The sequence below is a fragment of the Dermacentor albipictus genome, chromosome 1, assembly GCF_038994185.2.
Source record: "Dermacentor albipictus isolate Rhodes 1998 colony chromosome 1, USDA_Dalb.pri_finalv2, whole genome shotgun sequence".
NCBI lineage: Eukaryota > Metazoa > Arthropoda > Arachnida > Ixodida > Ixodidae > Dermacentor > Dermacentor albipictus.
The window spans coordinates 245,014,586-245,034,794 of record NC_091821.1 but is presented as its reverse complement, the minus strand read 5'-3'; the positions used below and the strand labels follow the sequence as shown (position 1 = coordinate 245,034,794).

Below are 20,209 nucleotides of genomic sequence, written 5' to 3'. Positions count from 1 at the left end.
AAGAATGCATAGAAAGACTACTGTCTAAAACGGATAGTTTTATCGCTGAATGGGAGCTGTCCAAACAAGAGATTAAGATCATTGCAATCGAGAGGGCATGCGCACTACGACGCAGTGAAAGAAACGAAGAAAATGTGCTCCGTAGTCAATTAGACTATTTGCTGAACGCAGAAAGCACACAACCAGGGGCATTAAATAATGAAATTAAAGATGTCAAAAACAAACTGGAAGCAATAGATGTCGAAAGATATAAGGGAGCCATTGTTCGCGCTCGTGGCGAAAGACTGTGGTTGGGAGAAACGCCTACTAAGCGCTCGCTAGCGGATGAAAAAAGTTATGCCGTCAAAAATGAAATAAAAGAAATACAGTACGAGGGCGTTATTACAAAAGACAAACAGATAATTGAACTTGCTTTTGTAGAGTACTTTAAAAATCTGTTAGGGCATAGCATTGATATTGCAACTGGCTTTGAAAATGAGTACCTTCACTTAATGCCAAGGTTAGATGATGACGTGAAGACCCGCCTTGAAGCAGATATTACCGTACGCGAAATTGAAGACGCAATTGATGAGTTATCCGTAGGCAAATCTCCAGGCCCGGATGGTTTAAGCAGTTGTTTTTACAAAGCTTTTAAAGTAGATCTGGCAAAAGCCCTGCATCATGTAATAACCGAAGCATATAATGAAAATGCAGTGCCCCTATCTTTCAACTGTTCTCACGTTGTATTAATACCCAAGACAGATGACCCAGCCAAACTACTATCGGTCTCGTCCTATCGACCGATAAGCTTAAGCAATGTAGATTACAAAATATATATGAAAGTACTGGCAAAAAGATTGCAAACCGTGATCACAGTTTTGGTAGGACCCCACCAGACATGTGGGATCAGGGGACGCTCGATATTTACTAACATTCATGTTACCAGAAGTGTACTTGAATACTGCGATGATTTTTCTGAACGGGTAGCAATGTTACAGCTTGATCTAGAAAAAGCTTTCGATCGTGTATCACATCAAATTCTTTTTAGTCTTTTGGAATATATTAATGTTGGGTTTGTGATTGCGACTGGTGTGAAAATGTGTTACACTCACAGTTGAGCTAGCATAATCGTAAACAAAAGTGTCAGCGAAAGTTTCAAAGTTCAGTGTAGTATTCGGCAAGGGTGTCCATTATCATCATTATTGTTTGCAATTTTTCTCGAACCTTTCTGCTTAAAAATTCTTAATAATGACACAATACATGGTTTCAAATCACTCGCAAGTGAAGTTAAAATACTGTGTTATGCTGACGACATAGCAGTCTTCTGTGGCGATAAGGAAAGCGTTAAGGAGACCGTTAAAGAAGCAGAACTTTTTTGCTCGCTCACGGGCAGTATGATAAATTGGAACGAATGTTTAGGCTTCTGGCATGGGCCGTGGGAAAACAAATTAGATTATTTTGCTAAAATGAAATGGACTGTGACACCTGTCAAATATCTCGGAGTGCCCTTAGAACATTATCGCGATAACACGCAATACTGGAGCGAGGAAACCAAATGCGTTAGGGAGCAAACAGATAAATGGGGTGGGCGGGATTTCTCCGTTTTCGCGCGTGCTACAGTTTGCACGCGCGTCTCGTACCAACGTGCAGAAGTTGCACAGAGTCTTTGCAGTGTTCGTGTGGCGTACAACATGGGAAAGATGCAGCAGAACTAATTTATTTCGATCAGTCCGTAGCGGTGGACTCCGTTTATGTCATTTATTTCTCAAACAAGTTGTGTAAAGATTTATTTATTTGCGCGACCAAAATAACGGATTTTTGCGAACAATTTTACAATTACGAATGAGTGATGTAATTCCTGAATATGTTGTATCAAATGTCACAAGAAAATGGAGTGTTCGCGGCTTTCTTCGTAAGGTCGTTATGTATTTTCGAATGCTGAAAGTGAGATTCTCAATGGAGTACCTAAGTAATGTACCAAAAAAGCGTTTATACAGGGATCTGATTGATATTATGTTGCCAGTGCCCATATATCGTGCCATGTATTGTGTAGGCTTGGAAGGAGACGTGTTGAAACGTGTTAAAAGAATGGCAGTCCGCTCCTCAGTTAAGACGTTCTTCTTTCAGCTCCATACCAATACCTTGCCTGTTAAACCGTGGTTGCAAGAGAGAGGACTGTTCGTACCGTGGTCAGTTAATTGTCTCATTTGTTCAAAGCCTGAGACAATCGAACACATTTTCTTAGAGTGCAGGGATGCAATATTCCACTGGGATGTCTTACAGAGAACGCTGAAAAAAGAGCTCCCCATATCACCTCACCCTACGGTATCCGCTTTCTCCCAGTTGAAAATGAAAACGACGTGCCCTATGACATGATCATGACGCTGAGCCTACACAGCATATGGAAAACACGAATGGCCGTACGAAATGCTGATGTGGACGCCAAACCAGCCAGACAATATTTTATTGAAAGTGTTTCACAAATAAGAGACGTGTATAAATCTCAGGCTGAACCACCAGAGTGGTTACCTGTACTGGATACACTGGTGACCTTAAAGCGTTTTTGACACGGGCATTTCGAGAAGTATATGTAATGACTAGGTAACACTCTGTTTTGTTCTTACTTTAGTATGGACAATGTCCTGTATTTGTGATTATCCGGCAATAAAGAAAAAAAAATGGGCCTGTGGCGCAACGGATAACGCGTCTGACTACGGATCAGAAGATTCCAGGTTCGAATCCTGGCAGGCTCGTTGAATTTTTTCGTGTCCTTTTTTTTTCCTCTATATTTTTAAAACATTGCAATTTAGGCGAACGCCGTCTTGGGCCGGTGGCGCAACGGATAACGCGTCTGACTACGGATCAGAAGATTCCAGGTTCGAATCCTGGCAGGCTCGTTGAATTTTTTCGTGTCCTTTTTTTTCCCTCTATTTTTTAAAACATTGCAATTTAGGCGAACGCTGTCCTGGGCCTGTGGCGCAACGAATAACGCGTCTGACTACGGATCAGAAGATTCCAGGTTCGAATCCTGGCAGGCTCGTTGAATTTTTTCGTGTCATTTTTTCCCTCTATTTTTTAAAACATTGCAATTTAGGCGAACGCCGTCCTGGGCCTGTGGCGCAACGGATAACGCGTCTGACTACGGATCAGAAGATTCCAGGTTCGAATCCTGGCAGGCTCGTTGAATTTTTTCGTGTCATTTTTTCCCTCTATTTTTTAAAACATTGCAATTTAGGCGAACGCCGTCCTGGGCCTGTGGCGCAACGGATAACGCGTCTGACTACGGATCAGAAGATTCCAGGTTCGAATCCTGGCAGGCTCGTTGAATTTTTTCGTGTCATTTTTTCCCTCTATTTTTTAAAACATTGCAATTTAGGCGAACGCCGTCCTGGGCCTGTGGCGCAACGAATAACGCGTCTGACTACGGATCAGAAGATTCCAGGTTCGAATCCTGGCAGGCTCGTTGAATTTTTTCGTGTCATTTTTTCCCTCTATTTTTTAAAACATTGCAATTTAGGCGAACGCCGTCCTGGGCCTGTGGCGCAACGGGGATTCTACTTCCGGCTACCGTTCGGTGCGGACGCAGAATGACTTGCTCCGGTGGGGCGGTGTTTGCGGCTCAGCCGAGCCGCGGAAACAGGTTTATTGGCGATGAAGACAAAGAATACCAAGTTGTTTTGCCGCAATTGCCTACAGGACCCTGCGTTTTGAATACTGTATTCCTTCACGGGGACGTGACGGCAAGACCTTTTCGTGCCGAAGATTTCCGGGACATGCTGGCTCGTCTGGGACTACTGCCCGAGGTTGTCACCTTAGGTGCGTTCCAGATGAACCACGTTTGGGCGGTTACGTTCAGGAACTCGGAATCTACAAAAAAAATGTTGGCGTGCGGCGAAGCTGAGGTGAAAGAAAGAAGGTGCCTAGTGTTGGACCCCGCTAACCAGGAGATACGCGTGAAGGTTTTCTGGTTCCTTCACCATGTTCCAGACGAAGACGTACGCGCGGCACTCGCAGCATATGGAAAAGCCGGAGACGTGACCAGACAACGCTGGCGTGTGCAAGGCATCACGGACAAAGGTTCGACAACGCGCACCGTAACCTTGAAGCTGAAGGCGGGCGTGACCATTGAGGATCTGCCACATCAGTTTCGAGTAGCGGGTATGTTGGCACTTCTCGTAGTCCCTGGAAGGGCTCCCTTATGCTTGAGGTGCAACCGCACGGGACATATCAGGAGGGATTGTCGCGTACCACGCTGCGCTATTTGCCGGCGCTTTGGCCACGACGACAGCCAGTGTGTGCGGACGTATGCGAACATCGCAGGCCCCGCAAAGTCTGACGAGGTGTTACAAGAGCACGTCATGGATGCCGCTGATGCCGAGGAAGCGGCTGGTGGGTCCGACGTTACGCAAGGCTCAAAGGCACAAGTCCTCGCTAAGCCTGACGGGGCCAGCAGCACTGTCAAGCATGGAAAGGACGATAAAGTACAAAGAACAGAGGCGGACGCGGAAAAGTCTGCCAAGGACGCAGTGACTAAGGTCGCCACAAAGGACAGCAGCAAAGACAAAAAGAAGACGGAAGCGGAGAAGGCAACCCCTATGGACACCAGTGGCTCAAGTGGTACGGCGCCGAAGAGGTCCCTTGAGGAGAGCAATGACGGTGAACCAGGAAAAATCAAAGCGGTTCAAAGCGAGCCGCCTTTGAAGACGACCAACGTCCGGCGACCGACTTTGAAGCCGGCGCCGAATGTGCCACCCGATAGGAAACCGTCGGCGTCAACGCCGACATAGCATGAGAATGTGCCTACAGACGCTTTCCGTTTTCCTTTTATTTATTGTTTTGTGGGGTGGGGGGAGGGGGGTGTGCCGGGGAATGGTGGGGCAGCGGGTGACTGCTACAAGACGCAAGTGTCGCGATGGAAATTCATAGATATGGCATCCAACAACGACAGTCCAGAGGATGGTTTTCGCTGCGCTATGCCAGTAAACGTGAGTGTGCAGCGAGTTATGTGCAGTGAATGTAGGCCATGACCGGTCTTTTCCTTCTTCATAACAAAATGAATTCCACCAATGTCGCGTTACGTGTTGGAAGTATAAATGTAAGGGGCCTTGGTTCTAAACGCAAACAGTACCAGCTAAGCAGGCTGTTCTTGGAAACCGATCTTGACATTATCGCAGTGCAAGAAACTAAAATCGAAAGTGAAGAAGGAACGGAACGTATGGTAGCGACTTTTCGTCCGCGGTATTATGTTTGTGTGTCACATTGTGTCGGGAGGTCTGGTGGGTGCGCCCTTTTTGTTCGCGGTTCTCTGGACGTAGTTATTGAAAGCGTGCTTTGTGATGTTAATGGACGACAAATAGTGTGCGACTTTGTTATTGGAGCAGTGAAGTGGCGAGCGATATGTGTGTATGCACCTAACAAGGAATGTGAACGCAAGGTTTTCTTTCAAAGCCTTAAAAGCCAATTGAATTGTCAAACCAACATTTTATTGATGGGGGATTTCAACTGTGTGTGTTACGCTGAGGACAGAGTGCTAAGCCCGCCGGTGCACGACGCAAGCGCGCAATTTTTAGCCGAAATTGTTGGCGAAGTGAATCTGGTAGATGTGGGCCATGTCATGGGAAATGGTACGAATACAAGGTTCACGCATTTTCAAGGAGTCAGCCACGCACGATTAGACCGAGTGTATATGTCTGCTGATTTGATTCCAATGTGTAGCAACTATGAGGTAAAATCTGTGTCATATAGTGACCACTGTTTAGTTATGTTTGCGTTGGGCCCTAGAAAACCAAAATTTAATTGGGCGTTGTGGAAATTAAACTCTAAACTACTAGATGATGATGTTTTTGTTCAGAAAATTAAAGATCATATTCATAACCTATTAGAAAAGGATCATCAAAGTATTGCAGAAGCATGGGAATGGTTCAAGCAGGAAACGAAGTTAATGGCAATGGAAAGATCATGCACCTTACGACGGGAGGAACAAAGAAAAGAAAAAGAGTTGCAGTGTCAACTTAACTTCTACTTAACAATGGAAGGTGCTTGCCCAGGTAGCTTTGCGAAGGGAATAAAAGAAGTAAAAGCTCAGTTAGAAAGCGGCGATCAAGAGAAATATCGTGGTGCGGTTATACGTGCGCGCGCAGAAAGATTATGGTGCGGTGAAGTACTGACCAAAAGAGCTCTGTCGGACGAAAAAGGCTACGCTTCACGAAAGGAGATAAGGGCCATCACATATGGAAACGCAATTGTACATGAAAACCAACACATTCAGCAGGCCTTTTATGAATATTACAGCGAGTTGTTAGGCAGTAAACGCGAGCACTCGAAAGGTTTCGATAGTGAATTTTTAACGCTGCTTCCAAAGTTGGATGAGGACGCAAGGCTGAACCTTGAGCAGCCAATTACTATCGCAGAAATAGAACAAGCAATAAAAGAGTTAGATGTAGGTAAAGCGCCAGGGCCTGACGGATTAGGCGCCGCATTTTATAAGGCGTTTAAAAAGGAAATGGCAATAATTTTGCATCAGGTAATTAATGAGGCATATGAGAAACAAGTTCTACCACCTTCGTTTCGTGAGAGCCATGTGGTATTAATACCAAAGAGTCAAGACCCTCAAACTCTACTCTCGGTGCGGGCATATCGTCCCATTAGCCTTACAAATACAGACTACAAGATATACACGAAAGTTCTCGGGAGGCGACTACAGTCGGTCATACAGAAGTTAGTTGGACCACACCAAACGTGTGGAATAAAAGGACGTTCCATTATGACAAACATTCATGTGGTACGCACGGTCCTTGAGTGTTGTGATGCCTTTTCAGAGAAGGTGGCAATATTACAGTTGGACCTTGAAAAGGCATTCGATAGGGTGGCGCATAAAATCCTTTTTCTTATACTTGAACATGTGAACGTTGGATGTATGTTACTAGAAGGTGTTAAAATGTGTTATGATCAAATAGTTTCTAAGATTATAATTAATAATACATTATCAGAAAATATACAAATCCAATCTTCTTTGAGACAAGGTTGCTGTTTGTCACCTTTGCTTTTTGCATTATATTTAGAGCCATTTTGTTTAAAGGTACTTTTGTGTAGTGAAATCGTAGGTTATAGGGTAGGCACGAGTGAAATAAAGATACTAGCATACGCAGATGACGTAGCAGTGTTCTGCCGGGATAAAGAAAGCGTTAATAAAGCGGTTGATGTGGCCAAAAGTTTTTGTAAAATGTCAGGAAGTGTCATTAATTGGGGAAAATCAGTAGGTATATTGCATGGGGGTTGGGAACATTTTCCCAGTGAAATGGAAAGTGTACAGTGGACGACTACCCCTATGAGGTACCTCGGTGTACCACTACAGCATTTTCGGGACACGAAAGATTACTGGAAAGAGCAATGCACAGAAGTGAAGGAAAAGACAAAAAAATTTGGTGGGAGGGACCTGTCCATGTTCGCGAGAGCAACCGTATGCAACCTCTTTCTCGTCGCCAAGATTTGGTTCGTGCTGCAGGCCATATGCGCATCAAGAACGAGCATACAAAAACTGCACCGGGAATTTGCCGTATTTATCTGGGGATCTGTGTGGGAACGCACAAGCCGCACCAATTTGTTCATATCGGTTAAACGAGGCGGCCTGGGCCTAGCTCATTTGTTTTTGAGGCAAGTGGTTTCACGTTTTATGTTCTTGCGCGATCAACAAAATGTATTTTTATTAACTGTGTTTCAGGAGCGTCTGAGTGACGCTTTACCAAATTATATTGTGTCAACACGACCAGCCAGAACAACTATCAAGGGCTTCCTGCGTGAAGTTGTATGGGCGTACCAATTCTTGTGCACGCGGTTTTCTTTAGAGTATTTAAGCAGTGTTAAGCGAAAGAAACTCTACAAAGATGTTGTCGACACATTGCTGCCTACACCTATATATAGGACGAAGTTTTGTATAGAAAATGGAGGAAATGTGTTAAAGAGGGTAAAGCGGATGCCGGTGCGCTCGTCAGCCAAGTCCTTTTTCTTTCAACTTCACAGCGAAACGTTACCGGTTAAGCCATGGCTCGAACAAAAAGGCTTGTTTGTAGCATGGTCAGTAAACTGTTTAATATGCAGAAAACCAGAAACCATAGAGCACATGTTCCTGGACTGCCCAGACGCAGTATTCTTGTGGGACATTTTGCAACGAACATTAAAAAAGGAGCTACCGGTGACGCCGTACGGTATCCGTTTTCTCCCTACATCAAATGACGATGGAGTCCCTCATGATATGTTGATGTTACTGTGTCTACACAGTCTATGGAAAACACGAATGGCGATACGTCATGAGCATATTAATATTCAGTCTTCAAGGGAAAACTTTATTGAGAGCATGGTCCTCATGCGGGAAGTGTACAAGGCCAGAAACGAGGACAATGACTGGATTTCAGTATTAGATGAGCTGGCATCTATGAAGTGCTTTTAAATGCCTCGCGTCAGCCTCAGAGTGGCAGACGCTTTTAAAATTTTTTTTCTCGCAGTGTTTTGTTCATATTTGTATGTATTGCAAACCGGCAATAAAGAAAAAAAAAAAAAGCCTGTGGCGCAACGGATAACGCGTCTGACTACGGATCAGAAGATTCCAGGTTCGAATCCTGGCAGGCTCGTTGAATTTTTCGTGTCCTTTTTTCCCTTTATTTTTTAAAACATTGCAATTTAGGCGAACGCTGTCCTGGGCCTGTGGCGCAACGAATAACGCGTCTGACTACGGATCAGAAGATTCCAGGTTCGAATCCTGGCAGGCTCGTTGAATTTTTTCGTGTCATTTTTTCCCTCTATTTTTTAAAACATTGCAATTTAGGCGAACGCCGTCCTGGGCCTGTGGCGCAACGAATAACGCGTCTGACTACGGATCAGAAGATTCCAGGTTCGAATCCTGGCAGGCTCGTTGAATTTTTTCGTGTCATTTTTTCCCTCTATTTTTTAAAACATTGCAATTTAGGCGAACGCTGTCCTGGGCCTCTGGCGCAACGGATAACGCGTCTGACTACGGATCAGAAGATTCCGGGTTCGAATCCTGGCAGGCTCGTTGAATTTTTTCGTGTCCTTTTTTTTCCCTCTATTTTTTTAAAACATTGCAATTTAGGCGAACGCCGTCCTGGGCCTGTGGCGCAACGGATAACGCGTCTGACTACGGATCAGAAGATTCCAGGTTCGAATCCTGGCAGGCTCGTTGAATTTTTTCGTGTCCTTTTTTTTCCCTCTATTTTTTAAAACATTGCAATTTAGGCGAACGCCGTCCTGGGCCTGTGGCGCAACGGATTCTACTTCCGACAGCCGAGCTGATGGGATTGTTGAATCATGGCCTCAAGCGGGGCGGCGACAGCGGTCACTTTGGGCCGCGGAAACAGGTTCAGCAACGACGACGAAAGGGACTACCAGTTTATTTTGCCCCAACTGCCAAAAGGACGAATTGTTCTCAACACCGTCTTTTTACACGGTGATGTAAGAGCGAGGCCGTACAAGGTCGAGGATTTTCGGGATGCGCTTACGCCCACAAATCTGCTGCCGGAAGTTGTGTGCCTCGGGGCCTACCAGGTCAATCACGTCTGGGCCGTGACCCTCAGTGACGCAGCTGCAACAAAACGCCTGCTGGCCCTGAAACAGCTTCAGGTGAAAGGGCGTCGATGTGTCATCGTCGACCCGCAGGAGCAGCAGGTGAAACTCCGGCTTCACTGGCTGCTGTACGGCGTTTCCGACGAGGACGTCCGGGCGGCATTCACAACCTTCGGCAAGGTAGAAGAGGTGAGCAGGGAGCGTTGGCGCGTCCAAGGCATGGGAGACAAGACCTCGACCACCCGGACCGTGCTACTGAAGCTGAGAAGCGGCATTAAAGTGGAAGACCTGCCTCACCAGGTCCGCGTCGGCGGAGAGCTGGCATTGGTGGTCGCACCTGGGCGGCCCATGCAGTGCCTGCGCTGCCAAGGGACAGGACATGTACGCCGTGATTGCAAAGTCCCCCGCTGTTGGAGATGCAGATGGTTCGGCCACGTCGACGCTGACTGCGTTAAATCTTACGCGGCCGTGACAGGACCAGCAGCGAGTGATGTTGCTGCAGAGCACGTCATGGACGCAGTCGAGACAGAAGAAGCTGCTAAGGGAGCCGATGTGCAAGTGCCTTCATTGACGACAAATGCCACGACGGTACCGGAGGTCGCTCAAGCCAAGGTAGTCGAGGGTGCTGAGCAGGTGACTGGGCCTGCACGTGTCGAGAGGGACGAAGACCCTGTGAAGGCTGGTGCTAATGAAGGCGAACGCGAGGAGACTGAGTCAGCGATGCAACAGGGCGGGGATGCAAACGACGGGGACCGGGCGGCTAGTCTCGGTGCCACCTCCAAGCGCCCCCGTGACGAGGGCGGAGACAAGGACAGCGCGGCATCCAGCACAAGTGACGGGCCACCAGCGAAGACGCCTCTTGGGAGGCGGTCGGTCTTCAAGCCGAAGCCAAATGTTCCGCCCGAGAGAAAGCCTGGTGACAAAGCACAGCAAAAGAATAACGCCGGGAAGACGGGTGGTCCCGGAGGCGGCTAGCCGAGGGCTGGTCGTGAAAGGTAAGCACCATGCTCCGGGTCTATCTCATACTTTAGTTCATAATGGCTCCTAATCCGTCGCTCACTATTGCCACACTAAACGTGAGAGGGTTGGCGGCCAAGCGTAGGCAAAGCCAAGTCCTACGGTTGGCAGCTGACCAAGACCTAGACGTTCTAGCTGTCCAGGAGACAAAGGTTGACGGAGAGGAGGAGACCGGGAGCATGGTGCGGCGTTTCATGACTAGATATTATGCGGTCGTGAGCCATGCGGTATAGGGACGTCCGCCGCTTGTGTCCTGTTTGTTAAGAAGTTGCCTGGCCTTGTTAAAAATGTATTTTCATGTCAAACCGGAAGGATCGTTTTTTGTGATTTTGTTTTTCGTGAATTGGAATTCAGAGTCATGTGCATATATGCACCGAATGCTGTGGAAGAACGCGCTTCATTTTTTGCGAACCTTTTTCAGTATATTAGCATTGATAAGTGCATGGTTTTGTTGGGGGATTTCAATTGTGTTTTGAGGGCTCGGGATAGAGTCAATAATGCTGGTATTCGCGATAAAAGCAGTAGTGTGTTGACTAAGCTAATTAATGATAATGAACTGGACGATGTCTGTGAGTGCCTGGAGGGGGAGCGGGAAGTCAGTACAGGGTCGTTCAAAATATGTGCGAACGCGGCGAAGCGTGGCCGCGCTCCGCGGAGCGTCAGCGCATCCGGCGCGGTCGCGCATCGAAACAATGTGGCGCAGGCGCACAGCAGACTGGAGGCGGTGCTTCGTGTCGTCTGCTACAGTGCTGAAGCGCACCGTGCTTGCTTTGCTGGGAAGCGCGCCTAACTCTGTGCTGGCAGCGTCCAGACGTGGTGCCGAGATGGCACTGTCGCATTTTACTGATTGCAGCGCGTTGTTCAGTCCTGTGGAAGGGTATCAACTGGCAGAGGGAGCTAGCTTGGGCACGGCAATCTCTTATCCGCTGGCGCGGCTGATAAGCTGCTGCAAATAAGTGCCAAGCTAAGCGACTGCTCTGTACTAGTGAATGATTCTCGGATGATTCTCGGATGATTCTCGAATGATTCTCGGATCTACACCACAGCTGAGAAATTTGAAACAACGCCTGCATTTAACCGAGAACGCTGCATTGCAAACACACGCTGCTGAGTTGCCGTATGCGGAACCAACAACAACGCGCTGCAGTCAGTAAAATGCGACAATGCCATCTCGGCACGTCAGGGCGCTGCCAGCACACAGGTGCGCTTCCCAGCAAAGCAAGCATGATGCGCTTCCGCGCTGTAGCAGACGACACGAAGCACCGCCTGCAGACTTCTGTGCGCCTGCGCCACATTGTTTCGATGCGCGACCGCTCCGCATGCGCTGACGCCCCGCGGAGCGCGGCCACGCTTCGCCGTGTTCGCACATATTTTGAACGACCCTGTATACACACGATTCCAAGGCAGTAGTCATGCGCGGTTAGACCGCATATACGTATCGCAAGACATAATTCCAAAGTGCCATAGTTATTCGGTGGCATCAGTACCGTTTTCAGATCACTGCATTGTGAAATGTCATGTAGGCACGGAGAGGAAGAAACAAGATTTTAATTGGGAACTATGGAAAATGAATGCCTTACTATTAAAAGACGAGCCATTTGTAGAGGCAGTACGTGAGGCCGTCAGGAAAGTAAGTGAAGAAAACAGTGAAACAATAGCAGAGAAATGGGAATACTTCAAACAAAACGTAAAAATGAAAGCTTTAGAAAGATCGAGCTGCTTACGATTTGAGAAGGAAATGAAAGAAAGGGGCTTACGAAAGACACTTAAGCAGCTGATAGCGCTGAAGTGCGAAGAGCCTGGGACGTATAAGCAAGATTTAAAGAAAAAATCAAGCAGCTTGACAAGGAACGGTATCAAGGTGCGATTGTGCGAGCAAGAGCAAATGCATTAGTAACTGGAGAGACGCCCACTAAACGGGCGCTGGGACTCGAAAAAGCGCAAGCTTGACGGAATCATGTCGACAGAATTTTATGGAACGGCACAGTTGCCGACGATAGTAAGAGCATAGGCCGAGCGTTTCGAGAGTATTATCAGTCACTCTTTGCGTTTCAAGAAGTGAATATAGACGAGTTCAGAAGGGCCTTTCTATCTCGGATGCCGCGAGTGAGTGACGGTACAAAACAACGATTGGAATGGAAAATAACAGAACGTGAAGTTGAAAAAAGCGATTGATGATTTGAACCAAGGCAAATCACCTGGACCGGATGGTCTGGGCGCGTGTTTATATAAAGCTTTTAAGAAAGAACTGTAGCCGTTACTAACAGAGCTGTTTAATGATGCGTATGACAACAAAACTTTGCCGCCTTCTTTTGGAAAAGCTCATACCATACTCATCCCTAAGAGTGACCAAGTGGAGAAACTTAGGCTAGTAACATCTTACAGGCCAATATCTTTAACCAATGTTGATTATAAGGTTTTTATGAAAGTTTTGGCTGCCAGACTTCAAAGCGTCATAAGTGACATCGTGGCAGATCACCAAACGTGTGGTATTAAAGGAAGGTCCATTTTTTCGAATATTCACACGATGCGGTGCGTGCTGGAGTGCTGTGACGCCACCTCGGGTGGAGTCGCGGTGCTCCAGCTGGACCTCGAGAAAGCGTTTGATTGTGTCTCTCATGATATTTCGTTTGCCATTTTGGATTACGTTAATGTTGGTTCCATCATCACTGAGGGAGTGGCGTTGGCGTACCAGAACTGCACAACACGCTTAATTGTGAATAAATCATTGGGGGCCCCCATTAACGTCATGCGTTCTGTGCGTCAGGGCTGCCCTCTCAGTCCTCTTTTGTTTGACATTTACATAGAAACTATGTGTTTGGCAATAACTGAGAATGAGCAGATACGCGGGTATAGCTTGGCAGCCACACAAATCAAGCTCTTGGCATATGCAGATGACATCGCGGTGTGTTGTACAAGCAAAGAAAGTGTGACGGAAACAATAAGGGTAGTGAAAAATTTTTGTGACGTGACGGGCAGTAGAGTGAACTGGGGAAAGTCTCTCGGTTTGTGGCACGGAGAGTGGTCTTCGGCCCCGGACCTTTTTGCAAATGTGAGCTGGATAAAAACCCCGACCAAGTACTTAGGTGTCCCCATGGGCAGTTACAAAAATAGCGACGAATACTGGACGAACCAAGCAAAAGAAACAAGAGAAAAAGCAGACAGGTGGAAAGGCATCAACCTGTCGATTTTCGCAAAAGCAACTGTGTGTAACATGTTTTTTATCACGAAGTTGTAGCACGTCATGCAAACGTTGTACTGTTCAAGGGTAAACGTGCAAAGGTTGCACAGAGTGTTCGCGGTTTTTATCTGGGGCTCTACCTGGGAAAGGAGTAGCAGAACCAATCTGTTCCGGCACGTGAAGAAAGGGGGGCTGGGCTTGGCGCATCTTTTTGTACGCCAGCTTGTGAACAGGTTTTTGTTTTTTCGGGATGTGCGTGATCCTTTTCTGCGCACTGTACGCCAACTCAGGTTGAGAGGTGCTTTGCCGGCACTTATTGTTAGTACAGATAGTATGCCCCGAACGCTTCGTGGCTATCTTAAAGAAGTTGCAGATAGTGTGCGCTTTCTTTCTGTGCGTTTTTCTTTTGAGTATTTATGTAACGTCAAAAAGAAAACATTGTATGAAGATATTTGCGATATTGTATTTCCAGTGCCATTGTACAGAGCGCTATACAGTGGAAGATCAGGACTGGATGTCCTTAAGCGAGTGAAAAATATGGAGGTGCCTACTGGGGTAAAGACATTCTTTCTTAAATTACACACAGGAACACTCTCAGTGAAGACATTCATGGAAGAACGTAGCTTTCTTGTACCCTGGGGCTCGCACTGCTTGATTTGCAAGCAACCAGAGACAATAGACCATGTCTTTTTGCATTGCTGGGCCGGAGTGTTCTTCTGGGATGTCCTACAAAGAACAATGAAGAAGGAGTTACCGTTAAATCCGCATGGCATCAGGTACTTAGCGGTAACGAATAACGACGGGGTTCCCTTCGACCTAATAATGCTCAAGGGCCTCCATAGTTTATGGCGTGCAAGGATGTCTGGGTACTACTGCGACCCGGACGCTAGGCCTGCGCGTACGTATTTCCGCGAAAGCATGTCTCGTTTCATTGAAATAAAGAAATACAAGAATGTGTACCCGAATGGCTGTCTAGGATAGAACCTCTGACAGCATTGAAAGAATTTTAATTCGACAACGCCAGTCCTTATAGGACTGATGGCATGTATATCCTTTCAAAATGTTTTGTATTTGTTAATTGTGTATTGTAATTGTGTTCTGTATTATGTGCTTTGTACAATGTCGAAGACCGGCAATAAATAAATAAAAAAAAGGCCTGTGGCGCATCGGATAACGCGTCTGACTACGGATCAGAAGATTCCATTTTCGAATCCTGGCAGGCTCGTTGAATTTTTTCGTGTCCTTTTTTTTCCGTCTATTTTTTAAAACATTGCAATTTAGGCGAACGCCGTCCTGGGCCTGTGGCGCAACGGATAACGCGTCTGACTACGGATCAGAAGATTCCAGGTTCGAATCCTGGCAGGCTCGTTGAATTTTTTCGTGTCCTTTTTTCCGTCTATTTTTTAAAACATTGCAATTTAGGCGAACGCCGTCCTGGGCCTGTGGCGCAACGGATAACGCGTCTGACTACGGATCAGAAGATTCCAGGTTCGAATCCTGGCAGGCTCGTTGAATTTTTTCGTGTCCTTTTTTCCCTTTATTTTTTAAAACATTGCAATTTAGGCGAACGCCGTCCTGGGCCTGTGGCGCAACGGATAACGCGTCTGACTACGGATCAGAAGATTCCAGGTTCGAATCCTGGCAGGCTCGTTGAATTTTTTCGTGTCCTTTCTTTTTCCCTCTATTTTTTAAAACACTGCAATTTAGGCGAACGCCGTCCTGGGCCTGTGGCGCAACGGGCTTCCGGCCACCGAGCGTGACGGACGCATGATGACGGGCTCCGTTGGAGCGGCTTCAGCGGCCTTTTCTGGCCGCGGTAACAGGGCTATGGAAATGGAAAACGACTACCAGGTTGTTCTGCCAAGTCTCCCAACCGGGCGTTTAGTTTTAAATACTGTTTTTTTGCACGCGGATATCAGGGCCCGCCCGTACCGGGTGGAAGATTTTCGAGACGCGTTGGCTAGGCAATCGCTTCTCTCGGATGTTATCGCCCTGGGGGCGTATCGGATGAGCCATGTCTGGGCCATCACGCTGAAGGATGCGGATGCCGTTAAGAAGATTGCAGGCGTCGGTGAGCTGCGCGTCAAAGAACGCCGCTGCATGGTTATTGACCCGGCAAACCAGGACGTACATCTGAAGCTCCATTGGCTGCTTCACACCGTGCCGGACGAGGACGTGCGTGTCGCGCTCGCACCGTACGGAAAGGTCTCCGAGGTGGTCCGAGAGCGCTGGCGTGTGCACGGCGTGTCAGAGAAAGGCTCAACGAGCAGGATGGTCACGCTGAAATTGTAAGCTGGCGTTAAACTGGACGACTTGCCGCACCAGCTTAACGTTGGGGGTGAGTTGGCACTCGTCGTTGTGCCTGGAAGGCCTCCGTTATGTCTTCGCTGCCGAGGTACGGGACACATTCGACGGGAGTGTAAGGTGCCGCGATGCGGAGCTTGTCGACGTTTCGGTCACGAAGACGGTGAGTGCCCCCGTACTTATGCAAGCATCGCCGGCCCTGGAACCAGTGAAGATGCCTCGGAGCATTTGATGGATGAAGCGGACGCAGAAGAGGCAGCGTGGGCAACTGGGAAAACGGAGACGAAAGATGGGCCTTCGTTTACGCCTCTGGTTAAGCAGAAGACAACGACAACGTTGACGTCTTCAGCAGTGGTGGCATCTCAGCGAGCGCAGCGTGACCCCGAAAGCGACAGCGGTCACAGTGCGGTGGCCGATACGAAAGCTTCGCTGAAAACCCCGGACCGCGTGGAGCCTCGCATTGACGACGCCATGGACGCCGACGATGAAGCGGCTGCCCTAACCGCTGGAAAACGGTCCCGCGAAGAGAGCGCCGGTGAGAACCTGCAGCCCGGTGGTAGTAGCAGTGGGGAGCCGCCTCCAAAAACGACAGGAAGTCGACGTCCGTCGTTGAAGCCGCGTCCAAACCTTTTGGCCGAGTCACGGCAGGCAGGTAAACTGCCTCCGTAATTTTTTTTCCCGTGTTCTGTGGAGTGTCAGCGTCGGTTGTGTATCGACCGACACGGTGTTTTTGGCTGACTTTTCGAGTTTGCGTGCATGCAAAGTGGAGGATGCGACGAGGAGGTGCCTCAGACCACTTCGAGACAAGCACCAATCAACCCTTTGGGTGGCCAGACAGACCCCCCGTACATCATTGCGGAACACCAGTCGGGAAAATCACATGGTCGACAGAGGTAGGCACCATGCGGAGCGCGCCCCTTTTTATTACGTAAACGTATGGTAGTTGAGCTAAGAACCCCATTGCGTGTAGCAACTTTGAATGTTAGAGGGCTGGGAGCACGAAGGCGGCAGTGTCAGCTTAATCGCCTGCTTATTGATAATGACCTTGACCTAATAGCTGTGCAAGAATCAAAGATAGAGTCACAAGAACATGCTGACCGCATGGTGCCCCCTTTCCGCGCCAACTTTGAAGTGTGTGTGTGTCACTCTGTTGGGACATCGGGTGGATGCCTTATCTTCATTCGCAACACATTAGGTATAAGTGTGGAGTCTGCATTTGCATGTGAAAGTGGCCGCCTCTTGGTAGTTGATTTTTCTTTTTCAAACCTACACTGGCGCGTTGTATGTGTTTATGCCCCCAATGTTGAAAGTGAACGTAAATGTTTTTTTGATTCCATTGAGCCGTACTTGAATTGTGACAAGGTGTTGCTTGTATTGGGCGACTTCTAACACCCTAGCGACTTCAACTGTGTATGTGCTGCTACTGACCGAGTGAAGTGTAGACCAGTAAGGGACAAGAGCGCGGAACTGTTGACTCAATTTGTGCACGATTATTTATTGGAGGACGTTGGAAGTGTGTTTTCGGCTGGAACACGGCCTGATTACACACACTTTCAACGCGACAGTCACGCAAGATTAGATAGACTGTATGTTTCTGCTGATCTCGTGCCACTATGCACAGCCTATGATGTAAAACCTGTGTCGTTTAGTGATCATTGCCTTGTAAGCGCGACTTTTGGAACGAAGGGAAGGAAATCACGCTTTAATTGGTACCTTTGGAAACTAAATGAGAAAATTTTAGACGATGAAGGATTTGTCAAGGAAATTAAAAGTGATCTTGATGGGGTACTAGCTGAGCAAGTGGACTGCTTTGCCGTTGAATGGGAAAGTTTCAAAGAACGAGTGAAGCTTAAAGCTATAGGAAGAAGTAGCGCAATTCGGTATAAACAGAAAGGAAAAGAAAGGGAACTTCGCGAACAACTTGAGTGCTTGGTTAGGATGGAAACCAATAAGCCAGGAAATTTTAGTAAAGAAATAAAAGACGTGAAGTGTCAGATCGAAACAATTGACACTGACAGGTATAGAGCAGCAATAATGCGCTCAAGGAGCGATAACTTGTGGGCAGGCGAAACGCCTACAAAGCGGGCGCTATCAGATGAAAAGCGGTACGCTTGCCAGAAGGAACTCAGGCAAGTAAGATACGAGGGGCACATTACAAGCGACCCTAGTGAGATTCAGCGCGCTATTACGGAATACTTTGCTGAACTTTTCGGCAATAGACGCGAGCATGCGCAAGGGTTTGAAGGGGATTTCCTCCGACTAATGCCAGCACTCGACAATGATGTAAAAGAGCGTCTTGAATTGCCTATTACTTTGGAAGAGATCGAGAAAGCAATAGATGATCTTCCGTCTGGAAAAGCGCCGGGGCCAGATGGGCTGAACGCTGCCTTCTATAAAACCTTTAAACATGATGTTTCTCAGTTCCTGTTACAAGAGATAACAGAAGCCTATGAACGCAAAAAAGTTCCACTGTCCTTTGGTATTTCGCACATTGTACTTATTCCCAAGTTTGATGATGCGGAGAAACGAATGTTAGTGGGTTCCTACAGACCTATCAGCCTCACTAATGTCGACTACAAGGTGTACATGAAAGTACTAGCCAAACGACTTCAGAGTGTAATCGACAAATTGGTAGGGCCGCACCAAACCTGTGGAATCAGAGGACGTAGCATTGCTACAAATATACATGTGGCCAGAACCGTATTGGAATGTGTTGACGCGCTTGGAAGCCAGGTAGCTATGATACAGCTGGACTTGGCTAAAGCGTTCGACCGCGTTTCACATGACATTTTCTCCATTCTAGAGCACGCTAACCTGGGTAATGTAATAGTAGGAGTAAAAATGGCGTACGCAAATTGTATGACACGCATTATAGTTAATGGGGACCTTACTGAGCGCCTCACAGTGCGTTCTTCGGTGAGGCAAGGTTGTCCGCTCTCTCCCCTGCTTTTTGCAGCGTATCTAGAGCCTTTATGTCTGGCCATTATCAACAGTGACTATGTCACGGGTTTCAAGCTGCAATCTGGTGAGGTGAAACTTCTTGCGTATGCGGATGACATAGCGGTATTTTGCACGAACAGAGAAAGCATTTGTGAAGTTACAAACACTCTGGAAAAGTTTTGTAACCAGACTGGATGTCAAGTAAACTGGGAAAAAAGTTCTGGATTTTGGCACGGGGAATGGGATATTACACCGCAATTTTTCTCACGGCTGCAATGGTCTCCCATGCCAACGCGATACCTTGGTGTGCCCCTAGAATGTTATCGCGATCCCAGCCCACTTTGGAACGAAGAGATGTCAAGGGCGAGAGAGAAAGCGGGAGCATGGCAGGGAAGGAATCTGTCAATTTTCTCACGTGCCTTTGTCTGCGATGTTTTTCTAATTTCCAAAATATGGTACCTCATGAATGTGCTGTGTGCTTCGCGGACCTCTATTCAAAAATTGCATCGTATATTTGCCGTCTTTCTTTGGACTTCGACCTGGGAAAAAACGAGGAGAACAAACCTGCTTCTTTCAGTGAGGAGTGGAGGCCTTGGACTGGTTCATTTGCTTTTGCGTCAAGTGGTATCACGCTTTATTTATTTCGTGATCAAAATGACACCTTCTTAAGAACTGTTATACAGGTCCGATTGCAGAGGCTACTCCCAAGAAACATAGTGTCCTCTGGTGAGAACATGTGTGGTGCTGTAACCGGATTTTTGCGCGAGGTTGTGCTCTCTTGTAAGTTGTTAGAAGTGCGTTTTTCCCCAGACTATTTGTACAGTGTTCCCAAGAAAAAGCTGTACAAAGATCTTGTGGATATCATGCTGCCGGTGCCATTGTACCGGGCGCCTTATCGTGGAGGCCCAGGGCAGAATATTTTAAAGCGAGTGAAGAAGATGCCAGTTAGGCCAGGCGTGAAAACATTCTTTTTCAAGTTACACTCTAATACATTACCTGTCAAAACGTGGCTTCAAGAAAAGGGAATCTTTGTCCCTTGGACAACGAACTGTCTTTTATGTAAGAGGCCAGAGACAGTCGAACATGTTTTTCTGGACTGCTGGGACGCGATATTCCACTGGGACGTCCTACAGAGAACTATAAAGAAAGAGTTAGCACTAGACCCTTATGGTATCAGGTTTTTACCGGTTGATCACGAAGATGTACCATATG

At 47.3% G+C, this 20,209-nt stretch overlaps 13 non-coding genes across 13 annotated transcripts; all 13 read left to right on the top strand.

Annotated features, from left to right (window-relative positions):
- Positions 1 to 2,659: 2,659 nt before the first annotated feature.
- On the top strand, positions 2,660 to 2,732 carry TRNAR-ACG (transfer RNA arginine (anticodon ACG)). The gene has a single exon. It is a non-coding gene; the product is annotated as a tRNA-Arg (tRNA).
- Positions 2,733 to 2,803: 71 nt separating this feature from the next.
- On the top strand, positions 2,804 to 2,876 carry TRNAR-ACG (transfer RNA arginine (anticodon ACG)). The gene has a single exon. It is a non-coding gene; the product is annotated as a tRNA-Arg (tRNA).
- Positions 2,877 to 2,946: 70 nt separating this feature from the next.
- Positions 2,947 to 3,019, top strand: TRNAR-ACG (transfer RNA arginine (anticodon ACG)). The gene has a single exon. It is a non-coding gene; the product is annotated as a tRNA-Arg (tRNA).
- Positions 3,020 to 3,087: 68 nt separating this feature from the next.
- On the top strand, positions 3,088 to 3,160 carry TRNAR-ACG (transfer RNA arginine (anticodon ACG)). Its single transcript has one exon. It is a non-coding gene; the product is annotated as a tRNA-Arg (tRNA).
- Positions 3,161 to 3,228: 68 nt separating this feature from the next.
- Positions 3,229 to 3,301, top strand: TRNAR-ACG (transfer RNA arginine (anticodon ACG)). The gene has a single exon. It is a non-coding gene; the product is annotated as a tRNA-Arg (tRNA).
- A 68-nt stretch (positions 3,302 to 3,369) lies between these two features.
- TRNAR-ACG (transfer RNA arginine (anticodon ACG)) lies at positions 3,370 to 3,442 on the top strand. Its single transcript has one exon. It is a non-coding gene; the product is annotated as a tRNA-Arg (tRNA).
- A 5,091-nt stretch (positions 3,443 to 8,533) lies between these two features.
- On the top strand, positions 8,534 to 8,606 carry TRNAR-ACG (transfer RNA arginine (anticodon ACG)). The gene has a single exon. It is a non-coding gene; the product is annotated as a tRNA-Arg (tRNA).
- Positions 8,607 to 8,673: 67 nt separating this feature from the next.
- TRNAR-ACG (transfer RNA arginine (anticodon ACG)) lies at positions 8,674 to 8,746 on the top strand. Its single transcript has one exon. It is a non-coding gene; the product is annotated as a tRNA-Arg (tRNA).
- A 68-nt stretch (positions 8,747 to 8,814) lies between these two features.
- TRNAR-ACG (transfer RNA arginine (anticodon ACG)) lies at positions 8,815 to 8,887 on the top strand. The gene has a single exon. It is a non-coding gene; the product is annotated as a tRNA-Arg (tRNA).
- A 212-nt stretch (positions 8,888 to 9,099) lies between these two features.
- TRNAR-ACG (transfer RNA arginine (anticodon ACG)) lies at positions 9,100 to 9,172 on the top strand. Its single transcript has one exon. It is a non-coding gene; the product is annotated as a tRNA-Arg (tRNA).
- Positions 9,173 to 15,048: 5,876 nt separating this feature from the next.
- On the top strand, positions 15,049 to 15,121 carry TRNAR-ACG (transfer RNA arginine (anticodon ACG)). Its single transcript has one exon. It is a non-coding gene; the product is annotated as a tRNA-Arg (tRNA).
- A 68-nt stretch (positions 15,122 to 15,189) lies between these two features.
- TRNAR-ACG (transfer RNA arginine (anticodon ACG)) lies at positions 15,190 to 15,262 on the top strand. The gene has a single exon. It is a non-coding gene; the product is annotated as a tRNA-Arg (tRNA).
- A 68-nt stretch (positions 15,263 to 15,330) lies between these two features.
- TRNAR-ACG (transfer RNA arginine (anticodon ACG)) lies at positions 15,331 to 15,403 on the top strand. Its single transcript has one exon. It is a non-coding gene; the product is annotated as a tRNA-Arg (tRNA).
- The last annotated feature ends 4,806 nt before the right edge of the window (positions 15,404 to 20,209 follow it).